General features: G+C 37.6%; 1 pseudogene; it reads left to right on the top strand.

Moving 5' to 3' along the window:
* LOC143398354 (homeobox protein OTX2 pseudogene) overlaps positions 1-19,098 on the top strand; it is a 40,795-nt pseudogene extending 21,697 nt beyond the window's left edge.
* The last annotated feature ends 2,994 nt before the right edge of the window (positions 19,099-22,092 follow it).

Consider the following 22,092-nt stretch of genomic DNA (forward strand, 5'->3'; position numbering starts at 1 on the left):
ATCACGTAAAATAACCCAGAATAAGATTAACTTGACCACTTAGAAAATATAAATGTATAAATATTTTTTTCCCTTACTGAGTTGGTTTGTGATCCCAGGACCTCATATACTCTAGGAAGATGACCTGTCACTGGGGTGGGGTTCAATTTAGTGATAGAGTATTTGCCTAGATGCAAGAGCCCCATAGTTCTATACCCAGCACTGCAGAAAAAGAAAAAGAAAAATTACATTGAACTACAACTCTAGACAAGAATCTTAGTATGAAAATAAGAATAAAGGCTTAGTGAGGTTCTGAATAAAAGAGAAAGTAAGAAATGGAGCTGAGAAAACACTAGATTTTATTGCACTCAATTCTCATTATGGGGGAAAAAATTAAACAAATGAAATAATCTAAAGTCTTTCTGTTTTTTCCCTCCTCCTCCTCCTCCTCCTCCTCCTCCTCCTTCTTCTTCTTCTCCATCTTCTTCTTTTCCAGCACTGGAATTTTAACTCCAAACCATGTTTATATAGGTAAGTGTCTACCCTATAATTTCATTTCAGACATTTTAATTTTATTTTTAAATAGAGTCTAACTTGCCCAGGATGGCCTCAAAATTGTGACCCTGCTGCCTCAACCTCCCAAGTAGCTGGAATTACAGGGATGTGCCACCACACTGAGCTGAAAGTTGAATTTATTATAGCATTTATTATTTTACTTTATTAGTACTGTGAATAACTTATAATTTTTTTTTTTTTGGCAATGCTAGGGACTCAACTCAGGGCCTTGTGCATGTGAGGCAACCATTCTACCAACTGAGCTATATCCCCAGCCCACACTTATACATTTTAAAATTATTGTTGGTTTCTGTTTATGGAACCCAGGGCCTCTTACTTGGAAAGTAAATGCTTATTACTGAATTGTATCCCCAGCCCTTTTTATTTTGTTTTGAGATATGAGCTTACTAAATTGCCTAAGATGAAGTTATAGGACCAGCCCAGGTGCTAACACATAAATGGATAAAGAAAATATGGTATAGGTACACAATGAAGTTTTACTCAGCCATAAAAAGAATGAAATTATGTGATTTTCTGGTAAATGGATAGAACTGGAGAGCATCATGCTAAGTGAAATAAGCCAGATTCAGAAAAGCAAAGGCCAAAATTTTTTCTTCCTCATATGTGGAAGCTGAAGAGAAATAAGAAATTATTTTAAAGTAGAGGGATCTCATGAAAATAGAAGGGAGAACAGTAAAGCAGAGGAAAGGGACTGTGGGGGAGAGAAGAAGAATAGGAGAGAGGAGGAACTGCAGAATGAAATTGAGCAAATTATGCTATGTGCAGATATGAATGTATCTCAATGAATCCCATGTTTATGTATATCTTTATGATGCACCAATTAGAACAACAATAAATTAGTAGAAGGGAGACCAATAAAGTAGAGGAAGGAGATCAGCAGGGGAGAGGTAGAGAAAGAAAGGAGAAATACAAGGAATTGAAATGGAGTGAATTATGTTATATGCATGTATGAGTATATTAAAATGAATCCTACCATAACTATAATGCACTAATAAAAATACTATATATATATATATATATATATATATATATATATATATATATATATATATATATATATATATATAATAAATTGTCTGGGCTGTCCTGGACTTTTCAAACTCCTGCATCAGCCTCCTGAGTAGCTGAGATTACAAGCATGTGCCATTATGAACAGCTAGTTTAGATACTTAGAGGAATATTAATGGTTTAAAGATTCCTAAGATGGGTAATTTCTTTAACATTATTTGAGAATCTAGGTATAAACAAACAAACAACAACAGCAACAACAAAAGGATATAACTAAAACTATCTAAAACAAAATAAAATCTTTAACAAAGAGTAAGAAAATAACTATCTAACCCCTGTATGTTTTCATTTTTCAAAAAGGAAAAAAATTGTATCCAATTCTTAAAATTTAAAATTATAAATTTATACTTAAGCCCTGTTTTGAATGAAGAACATATAATAGACCCCAAATGAGATAAAATTTATATGAAAGAAAATATGTGGAGTTTTACATATTACTGTTAATATTAATGTGCATACAAGGTTACCTGATATCCATCAGGTGCTTATCAGGCACTATCTGGCTGCTCCGCACAGGCTGAATTGTTTGGTTATCTCATCACTGTCTCCATCTTTGAGATGGTAAAACACCCACAACAACAGCATGGGTTACACAGTGACCCAAATTATATTAGGATAAAAAGAGAGGCCTGTGGGCAAGGCCACATTTATTAAGAAAAAAGTTACATGAAAAATCTTTAAAATAATGGTTGTCATTTGTTTATATAGTACAGTAATACTAATAAACTCACTTTAAGTTATATTAGTATAAAGACTGAAAATAAGGTCTCCATATTAAAATGTACAATAAATATAACATTTACAGTTCATGTAAAACAAAATATATGTGATAAAATGAGGCTAAATATAAAAACAGGTTACAGTGTTGCCATTAATTCCTATGAAAATCACTTTTAACCCAGTAATTCTGTTGTGGAAAACATATAAATAGTATTCCCCTTATTGGGTCTTGAAACTTTGATATTTGTGTATTAATCTCATTTAAAACTTGCTTTAAGAAACAATCTCAAAAATGAGTCTCTGCTTATTTTAAGTGACTTTCAGATAAAAATCAAAATTATACTGCTGAGCTGGGAATGGACCTCAGTGGGAGAACATTTGCCTAGCAGGGTGGACTTGATCCTGAGAATCACAAAAATAAATAACCAGTTAAATAAACGAATAAAATAGAATAAAGTAAAAAAAAATAAATAAAGTTTACTACATTGAACTTATATTCCTAAGACATAAAATTACTGTTGGCAATATGTGAAACCATTATGATTAAAATAAACAATAAAATAACGTGCAATGGTGTAAGCCTGTAATCTTAATGAATCTGGAGGCTGAGGAAGGAGGATTACAAGTTCAAGGTCAACCTCAGCAACTTCATGGAGGCCCTTAGCAATTTTGTGAGATCCTGTCCCAAAATGAAGATCTGGGATGTAACTCTGTGATAAAGCACCCCTTGGTTCAATCTCTAATTTAAAAAAATCCACAAATAATAAGAACAACCAAAATGTAAAAAGGACCCCACTCCCAATCTATTACTGCTTATGCATTCAGAAAAATGGATTTCCTTGTGAATATTACTACCTTTGCAACATTCTACCAAGAAAGGAGGTCAATTAGAACAGCAGCCCTTAGTGTTTTAGGTTGTTCCACATAAGGCAAGGTGGTGGAAATGCTAAACCATGGTCAGAGGAGAAGTTAGCAGTGAGACCCTGCAGCGTAAAGTGAGATTGGAGTTTATCCAATAGAGGTGAGAACCATTACAGGCGCCAGGGCAAGGAGGTGACAGGATCAGGCTTTCTTTTGAATTGTCTCTGGCTTAAATGGAGAGAATTTGTTGAAGAGAGGCAAGAATAGATGTGAAGAGGGCAATGAGGAGGATTTTAGCATTCTTTGCCAAAGTTCCCAGAGCCTGAACCACAGGTGGAAAAGAGGTGGGAAGATGTAGACCAATTCAAGAGCTGTTTATGTGGTTGAATCCACAGGATTTGGTGACAGATTGGAAAGGGAAGATTGGAGAGAATAAGGTTTCTAGGACAACTTTCAAGTCTCTGAATGCATGAGCAGATGGCTGGGCTGCCCTTCATGACAGAGAACACACAATGGGTTGCTGGGCACACAGTCTGTGCTGGAGTGCACACTGAGAAGAGAATTTTCAGTATTAAGATTTTTGAGTGTATTGTTTGTAGAGGATGAGACTGCAAAGGGGACACATAAAAATGTCCAGAAAACATCTTTATGTCTTCTTACACGTACTTAGAGTAATGATGACCATTGCATTCCACCATCTTTCCTACCTCTATACCCTCGCCCTTCCCCTCCCTCCCCTTTTCCCCTTTGCCCTATCTAGAGTTCTTCTAATCTTCCCATTCCCACCCCTAGCATAGTACGTATCAGCATACTTAGATTAGAGACATCATTCCAGCATTTGCCATTTGGTTTTTTGGGATTGGCTAATTTCACTTAGCATTATAATCTCCAGCTTCATCCATTTACTTGCAAATGTCATGAATTTATTCTCTCTTAATCCTGAATAATATTCCATTGTGTATATGCACCACATTTTCTTTATCCATTCATAGGTTGGTTCCACAGTTTAGCTATTGTGAATTGTGCTGCTATAAACATTGATGTGGCTGTATCCCTGTAGTATGCTGTTTTTTAAAGTTCTTTGTGTATAGACCGAGGAGTGGGACAGTTGGGTCAAATGGTGGTTCCATTCCCAGTTTTCCAAGTATTCTCCATACTGCTCTACTTTGTATTCAATCTGAGATGTGAAAATTTGTGCTGTATATATGTAATATGAATTATAAAACATTCTGTTGTCCTAGATAACAAATCAAAATTTAAAAAAATGTTTAAAAACCCAACAAAATAAACAAACAACTGCCATGTGCAGCAACATGGATAAATATAAAAAATGTGACACTTTGCTGAGCAGAAGAAGCCAGATACAAAATGGTATATGAGTGTAAAATTCAGGAACAAGCAAAACTAATCCATGGTCAGAAAAATCAGATCAGCAGATGCCTTTGGGGATCATTGATTAGAATGAGCATGAATGCATTTAATGGGGTTAAAAACATTCTGTCTTTCCTGGACCAATGGCTACATAGTTGTGCACCTTTGTCAAGACTGAACTTGACACTTAAATGGGGTGCAGTTTGCTGTATATAAACTACACTTCTACCAGCTAAATATCTCAATGAAAGAATATGACATTCAAAACATTTCATTGAAATCCTCCAAAAATGACATAGCTGAACTCTAATAAAATTTCAAAATTCTAAGGAAATTAATAACATTTTTATAACAATAAGGAATGTGTGAGGTAACTGTATCATTGTTTTGTTGACATTCTAGTCTAGAGCCACAATTATATTGTAATTAGTACTCATTTTATAGTAACTGAAATCATAAACCACACCTAACCATAAACTTAATAAGAGAAAGTAACATGAAGTAAAACATCAAACTTTACTGACAGGCTAAACATGATCTTATTAAAAGGAATGATGTACCATCTCCTAGGTGGGAATACTCAATAAACACAGCACTTTCCTCAAATTTAATTCTATAAACTTTCTGTCATTCTAATTGAATTGCAAATGAAATTTACCTGTTGACTTTGTTAAAACCTTTCACAATTTCCTATTTAAAACAATTGCAAAACAAGTAAACATTTTTTAAAAGATAAAAACCATTGCTAATGATATCATATGAATAAAACATTATAATTTCTGGAAAAAAGAAAAAGAAAAATGTCCAGAAAAGTAGAAGAAAAGCCAATGTCTGTCCATTTGTGCTGCTATAACAGAATAGGGTAAACTGGATATTATAAAAACACAAATTTATTTCTGATAGTTCAGGGGGCTACAAAGGTCAGGATCAAGGTACCAGCAGATTGGTTACAGTTTTCTGTTCATGTATGGTGTCTTCTCACTGTGTCTTCACATGGTGGAAGGGACAAGCTAGCTCTCTGGGTTTCTGTTTTTATTTTTAAATTTTGTTTTGTTTATTGTGGTTTCTTTGAAATCCTGGGGATTAACCCAGGGCCTTATGCATGCAAGGCAATGCTCTACCACTGAGCTGCACTCTCAGCCCTCTCAAGATCTTATTTGGGGTGGGTATCCTGGAGATGGAACCCCAGACCTTCATATATGAAGCAAGCACTCTACTACTGAATCACGTCACCAGCCCATTTTTACTTTTACTTTATTTTGAGATAGAGTCTTGCTAATTTACCCAGGCTGACCTCAGACCTGTGATCCTGCTGCTTTACCTTCTTAATTCCTCAGACTCCCTAATAGTTGGGATTATAAGCATGTTCCATGGCACCTGGCTTGAGTCTTTTAGTTAGAGCACTGAGTTCAATGATGTGGGGGAACCCTTGTGAGCCAAACAACTTTTAAAGGCCCCACCTCCTGATCATCCCCTTGAGAGTAAGGATTTCAACATATTAATTTCAGCAGGGGCACATTCCTACCACAGCTCCACATGTCAAGAAAGTGAACAGAAAAATTCAAATCTTACATCATTAAAACATATTTCCAAGCCAGATGCTGTGGCAAACACCTAATATTCCAGGACCTCCAGTGTCTGAGAGAGGAGGATCACAAGTTGCAAGTAAGCCTTGGCAACTTGGTGAGACCTGTCTCAAAACAACACAAAAAGGGCTGGAATTGTATCTCAGTGGTAAAATGCACCTGAATTCAATTCCCACTACTACAGAACAAAAAAATGTACATTTACAAAATAGCCAAGTTCAAACACAGTAATATTATTCATTAGCTGATAAATTTTTCATTTATGCAATATGTTGTTTTTCACAAAGGGCAGGAGGACATACAGACCTCTGCACCAAAAACTGTGCCTGTAGATACAATTCTGTATGCTTGCCTTATTGAAAATAAAATTTTATTGTAAAACTTCATGAGTCTCAAATGTATATACTAATGGGATAATAACAACATCTATTATCTCATATTTTAGTAAAGATTTATTAATGGTATTTTTTGATTTTGATGGTAAGTTCCTTTGAAACTCTGCAAAAGGAAAGCAAAGACTAGTTTCACTTGTCTGGATCTTTCTTAAGAACTATCTTGGGAGCTGGGCATGGTGGCACATGCACGTAATCCCAGAAGCTCTGGAGGCTGAGACAGGAGGATAAAAAGTTCAAAGCAAGCCTCAGCAATTTAGTGAGGCCATAATCAACTTAGCGAGACCCTATCTCTAAATAAAATATAAATTGTGCTGGGGATGAGGCTCAGGGGCTATAAATGTCCCTGGGTTTGATCCTCATTAAAAAAAAGAAAAAAGAAAAAAAAAAAAAGAACTATCTTGGGGCTGGGGATGTGGCTTAGTGGTAGAGCACTTTCCTGTTATGTGGAGGACCTCACTTGGATCCCCAACACTGCAAACTACTCCTCTAGGAAACACAGGGGTGTCTTGGATACTGGGTATATTAGATTGCCTGTTTTTCACTGTTTCCATTATATGTGAATTGGTTAATGTTGACCAGGGAAGTAGCTATAATCTGATACAAAGTCAGATACCCACAAAAGTGCTATGTATTCTTGAAAATGATAGTTGATTCCTGCTCTTCCTTACCTAAGCACCAAATATTATCATTACCCTATTCTCTCTTAGAGTCTGGATCATTTTCCAGAGCTCATCCTTGATCAACTGAGAAGTGTAGTTAATCTAGTGATAGTTCACTCTGGAATGCTGTTATTTCTCTCCTTTTCCTTCTCTTTTCTTCAGCAGTCTCTGTTGTTGGGGTTTTTAGCCCCCCCCCCCCCACCCCTATGACTGGCAGGAGAAGCTAGGAAAGCAGGCCCAATCAGGACAAGCCAAGAGAGGTAAAAGTTGATTGGTGGCCTGCACCCAGCCCTCCCTCATGGGAGGACAATCAGATGCACCAGGGAGATGAGTGGAAGCAGGATCTGGTTTCACAAGGAAGTACACACAGCTTATATACTGCACAGGAGCCAATCAAGATAAAGGTCAGAGGGGTGGAGGGAGTTCACATGTACACCCATCCCAAAGTCTTTAAGGGAAGGCACGAGCTGTCCAAGAGGGTAGAAGAGTCCCAGGCCTATCCTGGAGGTGGTCCGCCTCCTCCATCACCACCCACAGCACCACCTCCTGGCTGATCGCCAAGAGCCATCCCAGCCACATGTGCAGTCCCAAGACCTGGAAGCGGGCAGCCATGCAGTACACTCTGATGCTGCTTCCAACTCAGAATTTCACAAACTGGTATCAATCTTGATAAAACTATGCATTTTGGGTGTGGATATAGCTCACTGTTGGAGCAATTGTTTGAACATGGGAGGCAATGAGTTCCATGCCCAGCACTGCAAACAAACAAATGACAGTAATAACAACAACAACAACAAAACCCAACTATGCATTTTTTCAGTCTGAATGGCAAATACAGAAAGGGAGAGTTGATTTCAGAACAGAGAAAACATAAGATTATATAGGAGACTCAGATAAAGCTACTGTTCTCTGTGAGGAAACATGACAGACTAGATTTTAAGCCTTCCCTATCTGGCTCAACTAACCTAGCTGAGTACACCTTTTCATGGGGTGTATTTTTTAGATATGGAAAATAGGTGTCACCCCTCAAGAAGTGAAACATGTTGAGGAAAAAGTCCTGTTTCTTTCTTGAAGCAGTGCTGTTTGTGTAAATTTTCTCATTAATACAGGTGTGTGTGTGTGTGTGTGTGTGTGTGTGTGTGTGTGTGTGTTGATAATGGAACCCAGGGTCTCATGCAGGCTGGGCAAGTGCTCTACCACTGAAATATACCCCTGGACCCCATACTACTATTTTTTAACATTTTTGCTCATGACCTCCAAAGCTGAAATATTAGTCAGGTCAGCCACTTGATCAGCACGCTAGCTTCATAATAGAGGTTAGAAGCATAAAAATTAACTAGTGAGTTGTAAAATTAAAGAGACGTAATTCTCATTACCTTTATTGCCCAGCTCAGAGACGGCTCCTCCTAGCTCCTGCCTCCAGCCACCTAATGTGGTGGGAGGTTAAACAAGAGAGAGGGAACATGCCAGGGAGTGAGCTTTTATTGGGGAACAAAAACTCAAGGGAAAATTCCATCCAATGAAGGAAAAGAGGGGCAGCATTCCAAGGTCAGGGTCAGTGATTGTCTTGGGGTCAGTGGTCAAGCACACCCCCTCACAGACAAGCCCTCGCACCTGGGACAGGATGCGGAAGGCTCTGACACAGCTGTGTCTAAGTGCCTCTCACCCAACCAGGGAGATAAATCACGTGGGAGAATGGCTTCCCACAGTCAGGTGCAGTGGTACTCTGCCTATCAACCCAGGAGACTGAGGCAAAAGGATCACAAATATGAGGCCAGCCTGGGAAACTAATTTTGCAAGACCCTGTCTCAATATAAAAATAAAAACAGGGTAGGGATGTGATTCCTTGATAAAGTGCCCTTGGGTTCAGTCCCCAGTATTGGGAAAAAGAGAAAAAAAAAAAGATGAATTATTCCCTCCTTCCTTTTTTCCCAGCATGCATTTCTTGCCCTAAAGAAGGCCCTTAAATTATCAGTGGTTCCAAATTGACAAATATTAAAAATTAATTAGCAAATTAACTCACATCTCTTTTTGTCAAAATAGATCAATAAATAATAGACCAAGACATGCTGCCAGTATCATAACATAAATAATGCTGAGAATTAAAAAAAAGAGGCCAACTCTCATAGGTAGTCAGGCACAGTGGCACAAGCCTATAACCCCAGTGACTTGGGAGGCTGAGACAGTATCAAGCCAAATTTGAAGTCATTTGGGAAACTTAATGAGCCCCTGACTCAAAATGAAATTTAAAAAGGACTGGGGATGTTACTCAATGATGGGGCACTTGCCTAGCATGCTCCAGATTCAGTTCCCAGAACAATCATCATCATCAGCAGCAGCAGCAGCATTTTTAGAGAAAAAAGATACATCTGTGTTAGATCCAGTGTTAGCACTTCCTGCCAGCACTTCGGGGATTACTTTGGAACATGCTAACTAGTATTTTACCTTCCCATAGTATAATGTGAGATGTGTCAGTAGTATTCTTCTTGATTTTCTAGATTTACTCCCTAACTAGTTCTTTATTATTCTATTATCTATGTGACTTTTTATCTGATTTTTAAAATGCCACTACTAAATTTATTTTATTGTCTGATCCTAAGAAGCAGCACCAGGACTAATGGAAATCCTGTTGTTAAAATTGTTCAATCAATGAGGATATGAAAGGCACACTCAAAATAAGAAGCAGATACTTCCAGTTTGGACTGTGGCTAAATAGCTAGTGTCAGATCAATCCTCTGCTGAGACCAACTATTGAAGCTGGGTAAAACACAAAAACAACCATTTGAAAGCATAGAGAGCAGCAAGGTGTGGTGGAGCACACCTGTAATCCCAGCAAGTCTGGAGGCTGAAGCAGGAGGATCATGAGTTCAAAGCCAGACTCAGCAATTTAGTGAGGCCCTAAGTAACTTACTGAGACCCTGTCTCAATTTTTTTTTAAGAGGCTGAGGATGTGACTCAGTGGTTGAGCACCACTGGGCTCAATCCCTGGTACCAAAACAAATAAACCAAACCCCTTGATTGTAAGACTGAGAATCTGCACATAAATTGACAAGAAAGGCCAAAACTCAAAAACAGGGATTTAGAAGACTCCCAGAGCAAGGGGATTTAGGACCCAACCCACCAGTGCCCTAGGAATAATGAGGAACTGAAAATAGATTGTTATCTCAGGCTAAAATGCAGTTTGTTCCTCTGTAAAATTTGCAATTAGTTGTTTTGTAGTATTAGGGATGGAATCCAGTGCCTGGTGCATACTAGGCAAGCACTCTACCATTGCCCTTAAAAGCAGTTTTGAAAACCACCCAATCCCTGACTGTATCAAGGCAAAATCTGCCTTAATCTACCTTAACTCCAGCTGCCAAATTGAAAGTAAATTATCTCTGGGAAAAGGTCAGATTATCCAAGAACTCCTCACTACAATGCAGAAGTTGAATTTGTTTTTTCAAAAAATAAACTTAAGTTTTCAGAATGAATTTAGAGTTACAGAAAAATTGAGAAGATAGCATGGGGAGTTCCTAGACACAACAGATCCAATTTCCCCTGTTAATAACATTAGTTTGGTCCATTTGTCACTACTAATAAACAAGCATTGATATGTTATTATTAACTAAGGTTCATACTTTATTTGAATTTTTAAAATTTTCAACTAATGTAATTTTCAGTTCCAGAATTTAACCAGGATACCAGGGTATATTTAATAATCAGATCTCCTTAGATTTCTCTGGCCTATAAGAGTTTCTCAGATTTCTCTCGTATTTTGTGTCTCTGTATATGTGTGTTTTGTTTTTGTTTTTGTTTTTGCTTTTTCATTTGTTTGTTTGTTTGGTACTGGAAATTGAACTGAGGGACACTCTACTACTAAGCTAATATCCCAGACCTTTTCATTTTTGAGACAGGGCTTCACTGAATTGCTTAAGTTCTCACTAAATTCCTAATGCTGTCCTCTGACTTGTGGTCCTCTTGGCTCAGCCTTCCTATTCACTGGGCATTGGAGACCCTGAGCTAGAATCCCTTCTCTTTTTTTTTTTTTTTGGATGAGCTTGATAGAGAAATACTAGTCATGAATTTTGCAGAATGTCCCTTTTGGGTATTTGTTTAACTTTTTTTTTTTCTCATGACAGTTTGATTATGGATTTTTGTTAGAAAAATCACAAAAGTGGCATTTTTATCATATCATTTCTTTTTTTTTCTTTTCTTGTATTGGAGATTGAACACAGGGGCACTTTACCACTGAATTATATCCCCAAATGCCTTTTTATTTTTTGAGACAGGATTTCACTAAGTTGCTAAAGATCTTGCTAAACCACTGAGATTGGCCTCAAACTTACAGTCCTTCTGCCTTGGCCTCCTGTAATTAGAATTACAGATGTGTATTACTAAGCCCAGCTTCCTTTTTTGGATACTGGTAATTAAATCAGGGCCTCATGCATACCAGGCAAACATTCTACCACTGAGCTATATATTCCCAGCCCAAGGGCACAACATGGTTATAACTTACTGTTTTCATTGACCTTAATGACCTAGCTAAAGTATTATTTTTCAGGAACCTCTAGTCTCCTCTTTGAAAGGAAGTCAAGTAGGGAGTTATGCTCTGTCTCAAGATTTTATGAATAATATCTGGTATTGGATGGAAAATAACTGTACATTAAAAAGATAAGATCTAGCCTGTTGCACTGGCACATGCCTCTCACTAAGTTTTCTTTCTATGATGTGTCTTTGTCTGGTTTTGGAATCAGGGTAATATTGGACACATAGAATGTGTTTGGAAGTCTTCCCTCTTTTTTTATTTCATGAAATAGTTTGAGAAGTATTGGTATTAGTTCTTCTTTAAAGGTTTTGTAGAACTCAGCTGTGTATCCATGGGTCCTGCCTGGGCTTTTCTTGATTGGTAAGCTTCTGATGACATCCTCTATTTCCTTGATGAAATTGATCTAGTTAAATCATGTATATCATCCTGATTTAATTGGGCATATCATATGCCTCTAGAAATTTGTTGATGCCTTCGATATTTTCTATTTTATTGGAGTACAATTTTCAAAATAATTTCTAATTATCTTTTGTATTTCTGTAGTGTCTATCATAATATTTCCTTTTCCCTCATGGATGTTAGTAACTTGAGTTTTCTCTCTCCTTCTCTTTGTTAGCATGGCTAATGGTTTATCAATCTTATGTTTCAGAGAACTAACTTTTTGTTCTGTCAATTTTTCCAATTGTTTATTTGTTTCAATTTCATTGATTTCAGCTCTGATTTTAATTATTTCCTATTTTGGGATTGATTTTTTTTTTTTTTTGCTTTTGGGGTTGATTTGTTCTTCTTTTTCTAAGGCTTTGAGATGTAATGTTTGATAATTTATTTGTTAACCTTTTTCTTCTTTTAAGGAATGAACTCCATGCAATGAACTTTCCTCTTAAAAGTGCCTTTGTAGTGTCCCAAGTTTCCAATATGTTGTATCTGTGTTCTCATTCACCTCTAAGAATTTTTGAATCTCCTCCTTGATATCTTTTGCAACCGACTGATCATAAATAGCATATTATTTAGTCTCCATGTGTTGGAGTGGATTTTATTTTTTATTTTATCAATAATTTCTAATTTCATTCCATTGTGGTCTGATAGAATGCAGGGTAGTATCTCTACTTTTTTTTGTATTTACTAAGAGTTGCTTTGTCAGAGATATGAAAAATCATGGTATATATATATGTGTATTAAGAATTGAAAGGCAAAAAAAAAAAAAAAACCACCGAAGTACATGTATAAAAGCATGAATTGGTGTGAACATACTTTATTACAGAGATGTGAAAAATTGTGTTCTATATGTGTAATAAGAATTGTAAAGCATTCCACTGCTGTTGTGTATTTTAAAAAATAAAATCAATAAAAGATTTAAAAAAGAGAGTGGATTGTAAACATTCTCACTACAAAAAAAATGTGAGATGATGAATATGTTAATTAGGTTGATTTAATCATTTTGTAATATATATATATATATATATATATATAATATAATATAATATATATATATATATTATATTGTATACCATAAATATATTTTTTGTTTTCCTATTAACCCTTAATAAAGCTTAAAAATAATAAAAAAAGATTTTTTGTGGCATAATAAATGATCTATTTAAGAGAAGGATCCATGTGCTGCTGAGAAGAAAGTGTATTTGCTTGTTGATGGATAAAACCCACAAAAAACTTTAAGATTTAGCTATTCCACCATGAGGAATATATCCAAAGGAAATAAGATCAGTGAAGAGATATCTGCATTCACATGTTAACACAGCACTATTCAAAAATAGCTAAGAAATAGCTAAGAAATGAACCTAAGTGTCCATCAAGTGATGAATAGGTAAAGAAAATTGGTATAAATACACCATAGAATATTCTTCATCTATGAGGGAGAATGTAATTCTGTCCTTTTTCAACATGGTTAGAACTTGGAGGTCATTATGTTAAATGAAATAAGCCAATTTCTGTTGTGCCATTGCTGAGTGACTGTAGATAATTATAATGTGCTATACATTTTAAAAACCTGGAAGAATGGAGTTTGAATCTTTTCATCATAAAGAAATGATAAATGTTAAAGAAATAGACATGTTGAATATTACCTGATTGAAACATTACCCCTAATGTGTAAATATATTGAAATATCATATGAACACATAAATATTAACAATAGTTAATATATACATACACAATAATATATACATACACAGCTGGAGATGTAGCTCATTGTTTAAGCATCCCTAGACTCAATTCCTGGTACTAAAAAATTAGATAAGATCTAGCTGGGCACAGTGGAGCAAGCCTGTAATTCCACCTACTTGAGTGAATGGCATGAGGTTCACAAGCTGGAGGCCAACCCCTGGCAACTTAATAATACCCTTTCTCAAAAGAAAAAGGGCCAGAGATGTAGCTCAGTGTAGTGTGCTTGCCTAACATACTTGAGCCCCTGGTTTCTATCCTTTAAGTAGAGAGAGGAAAAAAAAAAGACAAGATCTCATTTAAAACAGAAAATGAAATAAAATCCTGGAACAGAGTTGATAGAATCAGACTTTAAAACTATATGAATAATATGTTAATAGATGAAAATTTTGCCAGTGCCAATGCATCCTTTGCAATGCATCCCTACAGGGACCTGATCCCGAGGCCCTGGGCCATCTTCTCTGGGATCCTGAGGTCCTTGAAATTGTCTGTCTGAATCATTACCTTTTACTGGGATAACTGTAACCAAGGTAAGGACCCTGTAGTGATCAAAAGTCTGACTCTGGATCCTGACCCCTTTGTCTTTCCATGGGCCCTGAGTGTAAAACCAGTATCCTTTCCAATTCTCCTCGGAAGGTGTCATTAACTCTGGAGTTAGAAGTGGCTGGCTTCTAGAACAGCCTGGTGCAGTGGTGCATGACTATAGTCCCGCTACTTGGGAAGCTGAGGCAGGAGATTGAGATTAACCTGGGCAACATGGCTAGACCTCTTCTCAAAAAAAAAAAAAAGCCAACCCAGTGTACTGCACATGCCTGCCTGTAATCACACTGACTCACTCTGGAGGTTGAGGCAGAAGGACCACAAGTACAAAGCCAGCCTCAGAAAATTAGCAAGCACTAAGCATCTTAGTGATAGCCTGTCTCAAAATTTAAAAACATAAAAATAAAAATGGCTGGGGATGTTGCTCAGTGGTTAAGCATCGTAGGTTCAATCCCCATTACAGAAAAATAAAAATAAAGTCAGGTGTACCAGTGAAACTTCTATAGTGTGCTTTACACTCTACTTCTCCCGGGAAGCTTTGACAGGAGCCCTGCACACTATGGGCTTCCCTGACACTCTCTCTTCAAAGAATGCACCTACTCATTATCCAGAATGATTTCACTATGACGGACCTGAGCTACTGAAGAAAAATTAGGCTGAAATCTCCATTATGTCGGATTAGGCCCCAACTTCCTTAATAAGAGTCCTATAGCTCAAGAATAAGTATCAAGAATCAATAAATGGAATAGATTCAAACGGAAAAAGCTTCTTCTCAGCAAAAGAAACAGAGAAGTAAATAGAAAGCCTACAATTTGGGAACAAATTTTTACCATATGCATGTCAGATATAGCACTAATCCCTAGGATATATAAAGAACTCAAAAATCTTAACACACACACACACAAAAAACCCTAAAAACAAATAACCCAATCAATAAATGGGCCAAGGACATGAACAGACACTTCTCAGAAGGTGATATACAATCAATCAACAAATAATGAAAACATATTCAACATCTCTAACATTTAGAAGAATGCAAATCAAAACTTCTCTAAGGTTTCATCTCACTCCAGTCAGAATGGCAGCTATTAAGAATACAAACAACAATAGGTGTTTGCAAGGATGCGGAGGAAAAGGCACACTCATACCTGCTGGTGGGACTGCAAATTGGTACAGCCAATATGGAAAGCAGTATGGAGGTTTCTTGGAAATCTGGGAATGGACCACCATTTGACCCAGCTATCCCTCTCCTCCATCTATACCCGAAGGACTTAAAAACAGCATACTACAGGAACACAGCCAGATCAATGTTTATAGCAGCACAATTCACAATAGATAAACTCTGGAACCAACCTAGATGCCCTTCAGTAGATGAATGAAATGAATAAAGAAAATGTGGTATATATACACAATGGAATAGTATTCAGCATTAAAAGAGAATATAATCATGACATTTGCAGGTAAATGGATGGAGTTAGAGAAGATAATGCTAAGTGAAGTTAGCCAATCCCCAAAAAACAAATGCTGAATGCTTTCTCTGATTAAGGATGCTGATTCATAATATGGTGGTGAGGGGCATAGGAGGATTAGATGAACTCTAGATAGGGCAAAGGGGAAAAGAGGAGGGAGAGGAAGGGAGGGGGCATGGGGGTAGAAATGATGGGGGAATGAGATGGACATCATTACCCTAAGTCATATATGAAGACACGAATGGTGTGACTCTACTTTGTGTACAACCAGAGATATGAAAAAATGTGCTCTATATGTGTAATATGACTTGTAATGCATTCTGCTGTCATATATAACAAATTAAAACAAAAAAAAATGAAAAAAAAATAGTGGTCTCACATTTTATACTGACTAATGAAGAAATTGAAAGCTATTAGAAAACAAAGGAAACTATATGCCTCTGCTAGAAGAACTCGCCTTGTCACTTTTCAGTGCTTCTCAGATAATGAACACCCAGCCAGGAAGATGGACCTTGATGCCTGCGACTGATGAACAGTCTCAGGTCAATTTATTTATGGCTTGCTTCTCAGATACATGGTGCATTATTTCTGCTATGGTATTTCTGGGAAAATACCTCCAAATCATCATGTCCTAAATTTATTTTATATCAGCTAATAAAAACATGACATTTTGATGTATATATATATGCATATATACTTTATATATATGGAAAGCTGGGTGAGTAACTCAGTAGAGAGTGTTTCCCTAGCATGTGTGAGAGTGAGAACCTGAGTTCAATCCCCAGATTCACAAAAAAGAAGAAGAAAAAGGAAAAAGGAAAGGAAAAGCCTGCAGCAGTCAATAATGACCAGTGCTGCATGGGGAAACCTAGATAGTAATTCCCTATGGAACCTTCTTATTTCCCAGGCCGCTGTGAGTGGCACAGACTATTATCTCCTTATTAGATTCCTCATGAAGGAGGGAATAAACTTTGACATGCTAAAAACAATATGTTTGAGCTGGATGCAGAGGCACTACCCTGTAATCCCAGCAACTCTGGAGGTTGAGGCAGGAAGATCACAAGTTTGAGGCCAGCCTGAGCAATTTAATGAAGCCCTAAGCAACTTAGGGAGATCCTATCTCAAGATAGAAAATGAAAAGGGGTGGGGATGTAGAGCACTGTTGAAAACCCCCTGGGTTTAAACTCCAGTACCAAATACACACACATCTGGATATTAAAGATATCTGAAGTAATAAATAAAAATTGTGTTGAAATAAAACACATCTAGTGGGTTTAGCTGAGCTTGGTTGTGCACTTCTGTAATCCCAGCAGTTTTGGAGGCTGAGATAGGAGGATCAAAATATCAAAGCCAGACTCAGCAACTTATTGAGGCCCTAAGCAACATATTGAGAGCCTTTCTCAAATTAAAACAATTTAAAAAAATGAGCTGGGAATGTGGCTCAGTAGTTGAGCACCACTGGTTCAATCCCTGGTACAGGAGGAAAACAAAAAAACAAAAAAACAAAAAACAACTTAATGGGTTTAGTAAGTAGCAGTAATGCTATACATGGTGGCACATACCTGTCCTACCAATTCCTCAGGAAGCTGAGGCAAGAGAATCTCAAGTTCAAGGTCAGCTTGGGCAACTTAGTCAGAACCTGTCTCAAGAGAAAAGAAAAGAAAAAGGCTGGAGATGCAGTTCAGTAATAAAGTACCCCTGGATTCAATCTCCTCTACTGAAACAAATAAAGAAACAAACAAACAAACCAATAAATAACAGGATTACCTTTGCTATAATACTGTTTAAGAAAGAATGGTCATTGGTGCTTCTAATTGAAAGAATATGATCCTATGTTTAGATTTTGCCAAAATTTAATTTTAAAAAATTGTTCTCTTTGTGTGTGTGTGTGTGTGTGTGTGTGTGTGTGTTGCTTGGATTAAACCCAGGGGTGCTGTACCACTGAGCTACATCTCCACACTAGCTATTTGGGGGGTGAGGCAGCAGAATTGTAAGTTGGAGGCCAGCCTGGACCATTTAGCAAGACCTTGTCTCAAAATAAAAATAAAATGGGATTGGGGAAGAAGCTCAGGTAGAGTACCTGCTTAGCGTGCTTGAGGCCCTGGATTTAATTATAACACTATAAAAAATCACTAATTAATATTCGCCCACCAATAACCCCAATTTTTAAAAATTCTTGCTGCATTTCAGAATTGGATGCTACTCTGAAAAGGACAGTATGTCCTGAGTCTCAGGAGCCCAGGCCCTGGAAGCCGAGAGGAGAGCATTGGGAGGAGGAGAGGAGAAGAGGGGGGAAGGTGGGATAGTTGGAGGACCCGCGGAAACCCCTGTGACTGAGAAACTGCTCCTCCACCCTAAAAGGCCCCGGGCTTCTTGTCCTGCAACCACCACCCCCCATTCCCCACCCCCCCAAACAGCGGCTGGAAAGGATGACATTCACCAGAGCTCAACTAGACATCCTGGAAGCGCTGTTTGCCAAAACCTGGTACCCAGACATCTTCATGCAGGAAGAAGTGGCGCTGAAAATCAACTTGCCCAATCCAGGGTGCAGGTATGGTTTAAGAATGGAAGAGCAAAGTGCCGCCAACAGCAGCAGCAACAACAGAATGGAGGTCAAAATAAAGTGACATCTGCCAAAAAGAAGACATCTCCAGCTGGGGAAGTGAGTTCAGAGAGTGGAACAAGTAGCCAGTTCACTCCCCCCTCTAGCACCTCAGTCCCTACCATTGCCAGCAGCAATGCTCCAGTGTCTATCTGGAGCCCAGCTTCCATCTCCCCACTGTCAGATCCCTTGTCCACCTCCTCTCCTGCATGCAGAGGTCCTATCCCATGACCTATACTCAGGCTTCAGGTTATAGTCAAGGATATGCTGGCTCAACTTCCTACTTTGGGGGCATGGACTGTGGATCTTATTTGACCCCTATGCATCACCAGCTTCCTGGACCAGGGGCCACACTGAGTCCCATGGGTACCAATGCAGTTACCAGCCATCTCAATCAGTTCCCAGCTTCTCTTTCCACCCAGGGATATGGAGCTACAAGCTTGGGTTTTAACTCAACCACTGATTGCTTGGATTATAAGGACCAAACTGCCTCCTGGTAGCTTAACTTCAATGCTGACTACTTGGATTATAAAGATCAGACATCCTCATGGAAATTCCAGGTTTTGTGAAGACCTACAGAACCTCTTTTTGTGGATGATTTTTAAATATGCTGGGCTGGACGTTCCAGTTTTAGCCAGGCATTGGTTAAAAGAGTTAGATGGGATGATGCTCAGACTCCTCTGATGAAAGTTCCAGGAGACATAGAAGGAAAAATGAAGGACCTTAAAGGGACCTACCAACCAGCAACCTGAAATGGACAAACCAATCTGCTTAAGATCCTCTCATAGCTGTAGATCATTGGTTTTCCTGATTTACCAAGTGATCTATCAAATGCATTCCAGCCATGTGCAACCAAACACAACCAAAAAATGAAAATCACACAACAAGTTGTGAGGGAAGGGAGGGAAGGTCCTAGCCTTCATAAGCAGAGGTGATCCAATGTTTTAGCCAATCTTTGGTTGAATCTTAGGAATGAACAGTGTCTCAACTCATTCACGTTTCATGACCAACTGGTAATTAGCACTGAAAAACTTCAGGGCTGTGTGAATTGTGCGACTGATTGTCCTAGATGCACTACTTTATTTTAAAAATAATGTTCATAAGTAGTCAATATGTAGTTTAAGAGACAATCAGTGTGTGTCTTATATAAATGGTACATCTGTGGTTTTTAATCTGTGCTAAACTTCAAAACTGTGATCTCCTGTTATTGTATGCAACCTTGAACTCCACCTCTCCAGGAGTTCTTCGTGATTAAATGGGTTATAATTATAAGCAAAATTCAGAGCAACTGAGTACTGATTTTAAAAGATTACTTTTGGCTGGAGGTGACCTGCATTGAAATTTTACGACAAAATGTCTGGACAAGGAGAGTGAGAGAAGAGAAATAAAGGACATTAATTCATCTGTATTTTACTGTTGGTAAGCCTAGCAATAAAGAGACATTGGTCAATTGCTCTGACCCTGATGAATTTTTAAACTGAGATCATTGTTGTTTATGCTTGCAGATGTTAACTGGAAGTTATATATGCATAAACCTTTTCTTCCTGGATTTGGCAGATATGTATAATTATATTAAAATGGTTCTAGCACACACACACACAAATTCTTGCTGGGCATGATGGCAGAGGCAAGAGAAACACATATGCAAGAAGTAAAAACTAAAAAAGGGCTGAGGATGTAGTTCAGTTGTTGGGTACTTGCTCAGCAAGCTCAAGGCACTGGTTTAAATCCCTAGTACTCCCTAAAAATAATTCTGAAAAGTTCTGGGGAGCCACATGAATGGTACTGTGGAACTGCAGGTGTCTATTATGGGCAGGGTTCTAAGTTAGATATTCGGCACTTAAAAATCATTCTTCAAAGCAGTATACAAATCAGAGTGTAGAATGCTTTATCACTGTTATTTATATTGCACATATAAACAAATTTGTATATACATATTAAAGTAACAAAGAGAAAAAACACAAATTAATGACTTCTTAACTGATTAGTGAGGTAAAGGTGATTATAATTTTATTTTCCTATTGTTTTCCCCAAATTCTTTAATGCCCATTTATTATTTTATTTGTCAGATATACTACTATTTTTCTTTAAAGCTTTTGGTCAGCCTAGATCTTACTGTCACTCAAACCAATTCCACAAATGAATACATCTCACTGTCCAAAGTTAATTTATGATTATATCAGCTTCAGGCAACTATTTATTTTTTAAAAATTTATTTATTTATTTATTTATTTGGTATCAGAGATTGAACCCAGGGATGCTTAACCACGAAGCAACATCACCAGCCTTGTTTTATTTTTATTTTGATATAGGTTCTCACTAAATTGCTTAGGGCCTTGCTAAGTTGCTGAGGCTTGTTTTGAACTGGGAATTGAACTCAGGGGCACTCTACCACTGAGCCACATACCCAGCCCTATTTTGGGTTTTATTTAGAGACAGGGCCTCACTGAGTTGCTTAGTGCCTCACTGTTGCAATCCTTTTGCCTCAGCCTCCCAAGATGATGGGATTTACAGGCATGCACCACTGCTACTAATCTGATCATGGGTTTGGAGGTGGGGCTTTCACAAGGTGCTGAAGATTAGATCAAGCTATTAGGGTGGAGCTTTCCTGATTGGGTTATGATGGTTTATAAGAAGAGGGAGAGAGACCAGAAGAGGCATAAGATCTTGCGCTCCTGTGTCTTAACACTGGGTGTTCCATATCACTTGGGGACTCTGCCAGAAAGAAGACCATCACCATAAGCCACACTTGAACTTGGACCTCAGACCTCCAGAACTGTGAGTCAAAACAACCTTTTTCTTTGTAACTTAGTCTGTGGTGTTGTTATTATCAGCAGAAAATGGACTTATACAATAGTTCTGTTTAGTCACTGTCAGTCTTGTCCTCAGTTTTATTCTCCCTGTACTCCTTAGGGGTTTTTCCCTAAAATACAAATCTGAGCATAGTCTCTTTCTCTCAAAACTTAAACACTCGTTTTTAAAAGACCATGTTTACAAATTTATGCCTATTTGGTCATTAACAAAAATTCAAGGTTTACCTGGTTGATATTTTATAGAAGAAAAATGTGATTCAGAATTAGCTCCAGTGAACTGGTCACTGCGACACTCCTATACTCCCAGTTACTTGGGAGGCTAAGGCAGGAGGATAACAAATTTGAAGCAGATCTGGGCAACTTGGTAAGACCCTACCCTACCTCAAAATTGAAAATTAAAAACTGGATAAAGAAATACAGTGGTAGAGCATACCTGGGTTCAATACCTGGTACTGTAGGGAAAAATAAATAAATAAATGGAAAAAAAATTAATAGCTACTCTCTTATTTTATTACTTTTTGAAAATTTCTTTTTCTTTTATTGTGTTTTGTTTGCAAAACAAACCCCAGGATGCTCTATATCATCAGCTCTTGTTATTTGGGGGGTGTTCCTTTTTGTTTGTTTGTTTTTTGGATACTGGGGAATTGAACTCAGTGACATTCAACCACTGAGCCACATCCTCAGCCCTTTTTTGTACTTTATTTAGAGACAGGATCTCACTGACTTTTTAGCAACTCACTAAATTTCTGA

The sequence above is a fragment of the Callospermophilus lateralis genome, chromosome 4 (assembly GCF_048772815.1).
Source record: "Callospermophilus lateralis isolate mCalLat2 chromosome 4, mCalLat2.hap1, whole genome shotgun sequence".
Taxonomy (NCBI): domain Eukaryota; kingdom Metazoa; phylum Chordata; class Mammalia; order Rodentia; family Sciuridae; genus Callospermophilus; species Callospermophilus lateralis.